Source organism: Bos taurus, chromosome 5 (assembly GCF_002263795.3).
Source record: "Bos taurus isolate L1 Dominette 01449 registration number 42190680 breed Hereford chromosome 5, ARS-UCD2.0, whole genome shotgun sequence".
Taxonomy (NCBI): Eukaryota; Metazoa; Chordata; class Mammalia; order Artiodactyla; family Bovidae; genus Bos; species Bos taurus.
Window position 1 is genome coordinate 110,534,618 of NC_037332.1, and position 9,215 is coordinate 110,543,832.

The following is a 9,215-nucleotide window of genomic DNA, read 5'->3' on the forward strand; positions in this document are numbered from 1 at the left end:
CCTATGTTGTGTTTCAAATCTACGTCAGTAGGATTCTAATCAATACTATCAGAATAGTTTCCGATTTTTAGATAAATGAATATTTTAATAGATTTTTAAATGCAAAGCAATAAAATGAAATATTAAGAATCTCTCACTCAGTTTTATTAAAAATTATTAAAATTCAGATTTATTAAATGGGCGATCTCTCCCCCCTTTTTAAATAGTAACATCATCATCTGTTGAAGAATAACTATGTCAGTATCGTCCTAAGTACTTGACGTTTAACTGCCCAACAGCCCTCAGTCAGTCCTGTTATTCTCCAGTGAGCTCCTCACCTGTAATAACTTTTAATTTTTTAATAAATTAAAAACTTTATTAATAATTGCAAAGATGCGAATGCCTTTTTCTTTTGTAGTGGATCTGATTCGTGGTGGAGTGGAGGTATAATGGTCATACTAATTCCTGCTGGTATGAGTTAAAATCAGCTAACGCTTGTAGGAGGGAAGCCTAGGATTCAAAAATCTGCAGCCCTCGACAACCTATCACACTGGTAGCATTACTGTTTTTGAAATGACAGACCATGGGATAAGAGAAGAGAAAGAACAAGTCTCAATACTGAAAGAGAGCTTTCAAATCTGCAGCTAGATAACTCCAGGGATTACTGCAGTCCCCACACCACTGTTACTTCTACTGCCCTGGAGAGGAAGCCAGAGGGAGGGGCTGTCGTGCACAGATGATGAACTGGCCCCTGCACAGTACATGGACCCAAGCAGAACCGGTCTCAGGCACTAGATTTCTCTCCTGCCGCTGACTCTGTGGGGACTGAATTGAGCTGAGTCAGCCTTGCACAAGGCGTCCAGACAGCAAAGTCTCCCCAGGTCTCTCCTCTCAGACTTCTGCTCAGTGTCACGGGCCCCAAATGTGTCACAACCTCACACAAAGTGGTCCAAACTGCATCACAACCTCACACACACATGTGACTCTAAGAAGCTGGGAGCAGAGCCATTCAGTGTGAGACCTGAAGTGATAGAAAATGAGGGACAGATGATGATGGTGGTTGAGAAGGGAGGAAGGGACTAAATCAGGGAGGGCTGGTGCGTCTGAGGGAAGGAAGGACAGGTAGAGAAAGGTAACCTGGGAGGGAGAGGGGAGGGGAGAGGTGAGCAGAGGAGCAGGGCTGAGACCCAACAATGGGAAGACGAGGGGCCTGAGGAAAGGATGCTGGGGTGAAGGAGGGTGGACAGGCTCAGAGCCGTCTGGAAAAGCTGAAAGTAGGGCTCATTTCATAAAACAAACCATGTGGGGTGGGTAGGTTTGTCCAGGCCTGGCTTGGCTGCTCAGTGATGCTGGCCCACTATTGCTGTCCCCTCAGCTCAGCTCTCAGTGTCTCCTCAGGGTCTCGAATGGCTGCCTAACTCCAGACCTCACACCTCATTCCAGAGGGGGAGAAAGAAGATAGGACAAAGCCCGGAACTTCAGAGCCCACACGTTCTTCTAATGGACACTAGCAGCGTCTTACAGCGAGAGGGGCCGGTGGGGAAACCCTGTTGGTGTTGCACTTGACCCAGTTTGGGCTGCAGAGGGAGCAAGATTGGCTCTTGAGTTCCTCACCTGTGATACATGGAGGATAACAGTGACTGACTGAGGGCCGTTGGGCAGTTAAATGTCAAGTACTTAGGACAATGTTGACATAGTTAATCCTCAACAGATGATGACGTTACTATTTAAAAAAGGGGGAAAGATCACCCATTTAATAAATCACTCAATCTACAACAAACCATCAGCCCTCCAGTTCACTCTGGATCACCCTGCGTGCAGCCAGGTGCCAGGGGAGACGTGGGCCACAAGCAGCATCTGGGGCCTTGGCAGCAGGGTCATTACGGCCCAGACCCAGGCCAGGCCTGTTCCCCTCCTCTCAGTGTTGCTGATGGGGCCTCACCTCCTACCTCCTGGGGACTCCTTCTCTGACCCCTGGGGGCTCCTCCTGCACTGCTGACCCTGGGCCTGGCCTCTTCCCATGGGTCCCAACCACGTTCTGTGCTGATGGCCTTATTTCTGTGTCCCCTCCCTCTCCTGCTGCAGGCATGTCAGGGAGTTTGCAAGTCCCCAGAGATGATGGACTCATGCCCATGGGAGGGAAGATGGACCAAGAGGGGGCCCCTTTCACTTGTCTTCAACACCCACCTTTGGTTTTAAACTCACCATGTCTCCCAGTTTTGACCAAGCCCTTTTCACACCCAAGCTCATCCTGGCTTTACCAAATCTCAGGGAATTACTGCTTAGCACCACTTGGCTATGAAGCAAAGTCCTCTTTCCCTCTTCCCAAGGTCTCACAGGTAGGTAGAGGCCACATTCACACCTGGGTCCCTGCCAATCCCCAGCCAACCCTGAGAGACCTTCCTAAGGATACTCACAGGGAGGCTGAAGAAGGCTGCAAGCAAAGCCGGGGTTTCCAGGGCCAGAGTCTGGAGTTGACCTGGTCAGACCTGAGAGCGCACGTGGGAGGCTTCAGAGCACAGGGGAGGGACTGAGACAGGACCCGATCCCTGGGGAGACCTGGGGAGAGAGCGAAGGAGGGGCAGGGCTGAGGCCTGGAGGAGGCCCGGAGTGAGGGGACAGGACCATTTATCATCTAGGGAGCTGGAAGGGTGGTCTCTTCATCACCCTGGAGCCCCGTGAAGGTGCAAGGCTCTGTGTTGTGTCCGAGGGTCCAGACAGAGCACTGTATCAGGGGACTGCTGGTGGCTGACCGCACACCGGTTTACTTTGAATTTCAGATGAACGATAAATAATTTGGAATTTACTTAACCAAAAATGTATTCACATTTCACTGGGGTCCTATATTTTTGTTTGCTAAATCTGGCTGCTCTTTTTATTTTTGGCTGTGCTGGGTCTTCATTGCCATGAGGGCTTTTTCTCTAGTTGCAGCAAGTGGGGGCTACTCTCTGGTTGCGGTGTGCGGACTTCTCATCACAGTGGCTTTTCTTATTGAGGAGCACAGGCTCTGGGGTGCTTGGGTTTTAGTAGTTGCAGCTCACGGGCTCAGTAGTCGTGGCTTCCAGGCTCCAGAGCACAGGTTCAGTAGTTGCGGTGCCTGGGCTTAGTGGCTCTGCATCTGAGGGATCTTCCGGGTCTAGAGATCGGTCTTGAATCTCCTTCATTGGCAGTCGGATTCTTTACCACTGAGCCCCCAGGGAAGCCCTGGCTGCTCTTTTCATGCAGGAGACATTTACAGGAACTCCCATTCTGTTTCGCAGCCCCGCTTGGGCTGAGTGGGTCCTGTACCCTCGCTGGGGGTCCTTTGGCTCCAAACTTCCCTCCCATGAGCTCCCTGGAGCAACCCACCCTTCCCCCACGATGGTTGCTGACAGGCTCCAAACAAGATGCCAGTTAACAAGGGCATCCTCCTGCCTGGTTGTGGAATGTCAAAAGGGGGCAGTCCTTTGAACGTGACACTAAGAGACTTTCCTTTGAGATGCACAAGCGTCATTGCACAAGCAACACTGCAACACTGCGGGAGGAAGGATAACTGCTCATTCAGCAACAAATATTCGCATACCTTTTTTTAATGTTACTACTGGAGTATAATCGCTTTATAAAGTTGTGCTAGTTTCTGCTGTGTGACAAAGTGAATCAGACGTATGTATGCATATATCCCTTTCCTCTTGAGCCTCCCTCTCACCCACCTACCCCATCCCACCCATCTAGGTTATCACAGCTCACAGCACTGAGCTCCCTGTGCCACACAGCACTTTTCCACCAGCTATCTATCGCACACACAGACGTCATACATGTCAATGTTACTCTCCCAGTTCACCCACTCCCTCTTCCCCACCGTGTCCACATGTCATTCTCTGCATCTGTGTCTCTATTCCTATCCTGCAAAGAGGTCCATTTGTATCCTTTTTCTAGATTCTGTATATATTTGTTAATATAAGATATTTGTTTTTCTCTTTCTGACTTACTTCACTCTGTATAACAGATTGTAGGTCCACTCACATCACTGTAGATGGTACAATTTCATTCCTTTTTCTGGCTGAGTAATATTCCGCTGTACACTGCAGGAAGTGGTGGGTGTTTAAACAGCAGAATATTTGCTCTGAAGTGTAAAATGAAAATCTGGAGCCTCAGGGCGGGTGGCCTAGCAGGGAGAAACGTGGGAGCCGAGGGGGATATTCATGGTTGGCAGAATGAAAAAGGGAGTTAAAGCTGAAGGTGGGGATGAGTTGAGGGTCTGAGAACAGTGATATCACTTCCAAGGCAGAGAAGAATGATGGGAAGATGGAGCCGGGTATATTCTCCCCAATCAGAACTGATGTCAAAAGATGATGGATCAAGACCCAGAAGCACAAGCACATCATGTAACCATAAGGAAATGATGGAAGTTAGAGAGGTGGCTGAAAGCCGTGGTGTCTGGCAGGCCTGGAGTCGACAAGAATGATGGCACAGATTTGCTCTGGGTTTGCTGTTTCCTCGTCATTTTGATTTTGTCATGGTGTGTGTCCTTACATGAATATCTTCTAATTTCATTCACAGCAGGGACAAAACCTGTAGAAAATGCTTTGTAATAAATTTAATGAGAAATGAATCAGAGAGGGCAGTCGCGGCGGGCACGGTGGGCAGCGGCTGGTCAGTGGTGGCAGAATATTGGCGACAAGAGTATTTAGCCTGATTGGCAGGCGTGCAGTTTCCACCTCGGTGTGTGTTCGGGCCCATGGAAGTGTTGTAAAGAGTGAAGATTATGCTCTCCCGAGTTATGTGGACCGGCGTGACTACCCCTTGCCCGACGTGGCCCACGTCAAGAACCTGTCTGCCAGCCAGAAGGCCTTGAAGCAGAAGGAGAAGGCTTCCTGGAGCAGCCTCTCCATCGGTGAGAAAGTTGAACTGCACGACCTTAAGTTCAAGGAGAGCTTCGCTGAGATGCGCAGGAGCACAACAGGTGCCAGACAGTGGTGGGCGCGGCCACGTTCTTCATCGGCTTCACCGCGCTCCTCACCTGGGAGAAGCGCTGTGTGTACGGCCCCATCCTGCACACCTTTGAAGAGGAGTGGGTGGCCAAGCAGACCAGGAGGATGCTCGACGTGAAGGTGGCCCCCATCCAGGGCTTCTCAGCCAAGCGGGACTACGACAAGAACAAGTGGAAGACGTAAGGACCCGCGGTTCCCGAGTCTGCACCTCACCTGTCCGGTCACGTCCATGCAGCTCTGCATGTTCACTGGAAGCGCTGTGTTGCAGCACCAGTACTAATAAGTGTGCAGTTTACATGAAAAAAAAAAAAAGAAAGAAAGAAATGAATAAGACTAAAGTAATATGCACATTTAATAGAAGTCCACAGAAAAACACAATATTGCTTTTGCCACTTTTTGGACTAGAAAATCTACTACTTAGGTAAAAATAGTAAAAGAAAGAAGTTAGATTTAGAAAGCATGTGATGGAGGGTGAAACAGCCAAAAATCTCATGGGCCTCATGGGCCCGAAAGCCCATCAGGGGTCCAACCACGAGACCACTGGGAAGGGAGCTTGAACTTGGACATCACCCTGTGACAGGGAGATGTCCCTCCCCATGCTCTGGGTGAAACAGGCGATCAGAAAGCCCCAAGGAACCATGGCTGAAATAATCTAGCTCCTGCCCTTTCTCCTGGTCTGCAAGAGGCTCAGGTTAAGAATTTGCATGTCTTGGGGCTTTCCTGGTGGCTCAGTGGTAAAGAAGCCACCTGGCAATGCAGGGGACATACGTTCCACCCCTGATCTGGGAAGATTCCTTGTGCTGCAGGACAACGAAGCGTGTCTGCCACAACTACTGAAGCCCAAACGCCCTAGAGCCCTTGCTCCACAGCAAGAGAAGCCACCATAATGAGAAGCCTGTGCACCACAGCTAGAGAGTAGCCCCTGCTCACTGCAACTGGAGAAGTGAACTGCAACTTCATGCACAATAATGAAGAGCCAGCGCAGCCATAAAGAAAGAAATAAACAAATAAATCTTTGAAAAAATAGACACTGTTATTTAAAAAAATTAGTGTGTCTGTAAAGTTCATCTTGGGTTGTTGGTGCAAAGGAAGGTGAATTCCAAGCTGGATGTGAATCCCATCCCAACCTCATTAACGCCAAGCCTTTGCATGGATACTGATGGGAAATTTGTACTGAACCTGATGGCCAATTGGGAACTGCCAGTTCTTGGAGGGTACTTAGCTCTCATTCATTTGTAGCTAAAATGTTTTTCTTCTGTATTATTAGACGTCCAGCATGCTCTCCCTACACTATCTGGACAGTCAGCTGTTTGACTGGCACTAGGCACACTTCATATCATTTGAAGAATATATTTTTGTGATCCCTTTCAAATTACTGATGACATTCTTCACAGAACTAGAACAAATGTATATGGAATCACAAAAGACCCAGAATTGCCAAAGGAATCCAGAAGAAAAAGAACAAAGCTGGAGGCATAACTCTCCCAGACTTCAGATAAGACTACAAAGCCACAGGAATCAAAACAGCATGGTGCTGGCACAAAAACAGACATATAGAGCTATGGAACAGAATAGAGAGCCAGAAATGAACCCACACACCTATGGTCAATTAATCTTTGACAAAGGAGGCAAGAATAAACAATGGAGAAAAAGTCTTTTCAGCAAGTGGTGTTGGGAAAGCTGGACAGTGGCATGTAAATCATTGAAGTTAGAACACTCACACTCCACACACACAAAAATTTTAAATGGCTTAAAAACTTAAACATAAGACATGAAACAGAAATTCCGGAAAAGAGCATAAGCAAGACATTCTCTGACATAAATCATACCAATGTTTTCTGAAGTTAGTCTCCCAAGACAATAGAAGTTTCTGCTTTTGCCAAAATAAACAAATGGGACTTCATCAAACTTATAAACTTTTGCACAGGAAAGAAAATAATAAACAAAATAAAAAGACAACCTACAGACTGTGAGAAAATATTTGCAAATGAGGGGACCAACGAAGGCTTAATTTCCAAAACATACAAACAGCTGATACAACTCAGTAACAACAACAACAAAGCCCCAAACAACCCAATAAAAAAGGGGCAGAAGACGTAAATAGACATTTTTCCAAAGAAGACACACCGATGGCCAAAAGGAACATGAAAAGATGCTCAGCATCGCTAATTATCAGAGAAACACAAATCAAACTGCAATAGGGTATCATTTCACACCAGTCAGAATGGCCATCGTTAAAGAAATAGAAACAATAAATACTGGAGAGAGTGTGGAGAAAAGGGCGCCCTCCTACGCTGTTGGTGGGAATGTAAATTGGCACAGCTACTGTGGAGGTTCCTTAAAAAGCGATACGATCCAGCTATATGATCCACCGTACAATCCAGCAATTCCACTCCTGGGCATATATCTGGATAAAACTCTAACTCAGGTTAGATACATGCACCCCAGTGTTCATAGCAGCACTATTTACAATAGCCAAGGCATGGAAAAGACCTAAATGGACAGAAGGAAGGATAATGCACACACACACAATGGAATACGACTCAGCCATAGAAAGAAATGAAATGATAGCACTTGCAGCAACATGGATGCACCTGCTGCTAAGTCGCTTCAGTCGTGTCCAACTCTGTGCAACTCCATAGACGGCAGCCCATCAGGCTCCCCCGTCCCTGGGATTCTCCAGGCAAGAACTGGAGCGGGTTGCCATTTCCTTCTCCAATGCGTGAAAGTGAAAAGTGAAAGGGAAGTCGCTCAGTTGTGTCAGACTCTTTGCGACCCCATGGACTGCAGCCTACCAGGCTCCTCCGTCCATGGGATTTTCCAGGCAAGAGTACTGGAGTAGGGTGCCATCACCTTCTCCGGGAAGCACCTATAGATGATCATACCAAGTGAAGTAAGTCAGACGAGAAAGACAAACAGCATACCAGATCATCTATATGTGGAATATAAAATAAGATACAAATGAACTAATTTTCAAAATAGAAACACTCACTGACACAGAAAAGAAACATGGTTAAAAAAGGGGGCAAGGGGGAGGGAGGAATAAATAAAGAGTTTGGGATTAGCAGATCCAAACTCTGGCATCTAAAATAGATCCACAACAAGATCTTACTGTATAGCACAGAGAACTATATTTAAAAAAAGAATATACTTTTTAAAATTGTAGTATAATACACATATAAAATTTACTCAAGAATACCCTTTCATTTCTCATCTCTGAATAATGTCACTTGAATGTCTCATTTGTTCAAATTAGATGGCTCTCTGCTATTTTTTACTTTGATATGTAACTTTTCAAATGTGCCCTTATATTTGTGAGTCCAGAACTTCTAGATGGGGGTCCCAGACCCCCAGCAGTTGTGCCTCCACCTTGGTCAACAGGGCTCCATGTGCAGGAAACAGGTGTGACTCACACATATATTCAGATGTTACTGGGTCTATGTATGAACACACCAGGCTGTTGTGGGATTTTTAATTGTCATTTTCATCAAAACCATTAGATATAATCTCATTTATATTATTAAAACTAAATTTCAAATTAAAGAAAAAAGAGAAGAACGGTGTCAGAGTAGCGATACCGGAGAGCTGTCACCCAGGTCCTCGGGTTTTCATTCTCCTGCTATATAATGGCCCAGTTCAGCTAGGCACCTGCAGTCCCTTGGGCTGGACCCTGCGGTCACCCTCGACTCTCGTCTCCTCCTCCATGTTCTGCCTTTGGTTTTCGTCTTTGGTGCTGTTGACCCTTGAGTGTGCACAACCACACATCCTGGGAAGTGACCCCGGGTCCCCACGACACCCTTGTGCTGTAAACTAAGGACTTAAACTGAAGCAGAAATATGTGAAAATAAGCAACACTTACTGTGTGTTGAATGTCCACCACATTTTCATCCTCATGTCTGAACCAGACTGAGTGGCTCACTTAAACCTCTGCCCAGCCCGGCAGTGAGGATCACTGCACAGGTGAGGAAATTGAGGCTCTTGGGGTCAGAGGTCGCAAAGCAGAGCTAGTCTGAACCAGTCAGCACCTCTCATCCACGTGGTCCTTGAACCCTTTGCCTGGGATGATTGAAGAAAGTCTGAAATTAATAGCCAAGATTTGTTTTTTTACTGTAAAGGTTTACACAATTTTATAAGCAAACTCCTAATCTAGATACAATTTAAAAAAAAAAAAAAAGCTTCCTGGTAGAGGAAGAAGTGGTTATGCAGTTTCCTATCAGGAAACTATTACTTTTCAGAAAGGAAGTCAACTTGTCCTTTAATGTCACA

General features: G+C 46.6%; 1 pseudogene; it reads left to right on the forward strand.

Annotated features, from left to right (window-relative positions):
• On the forward strand, window positions 4,624-5,261 carry COXP1 (cytochrome c oxidase, pseudogene; annotated as a pseudogene).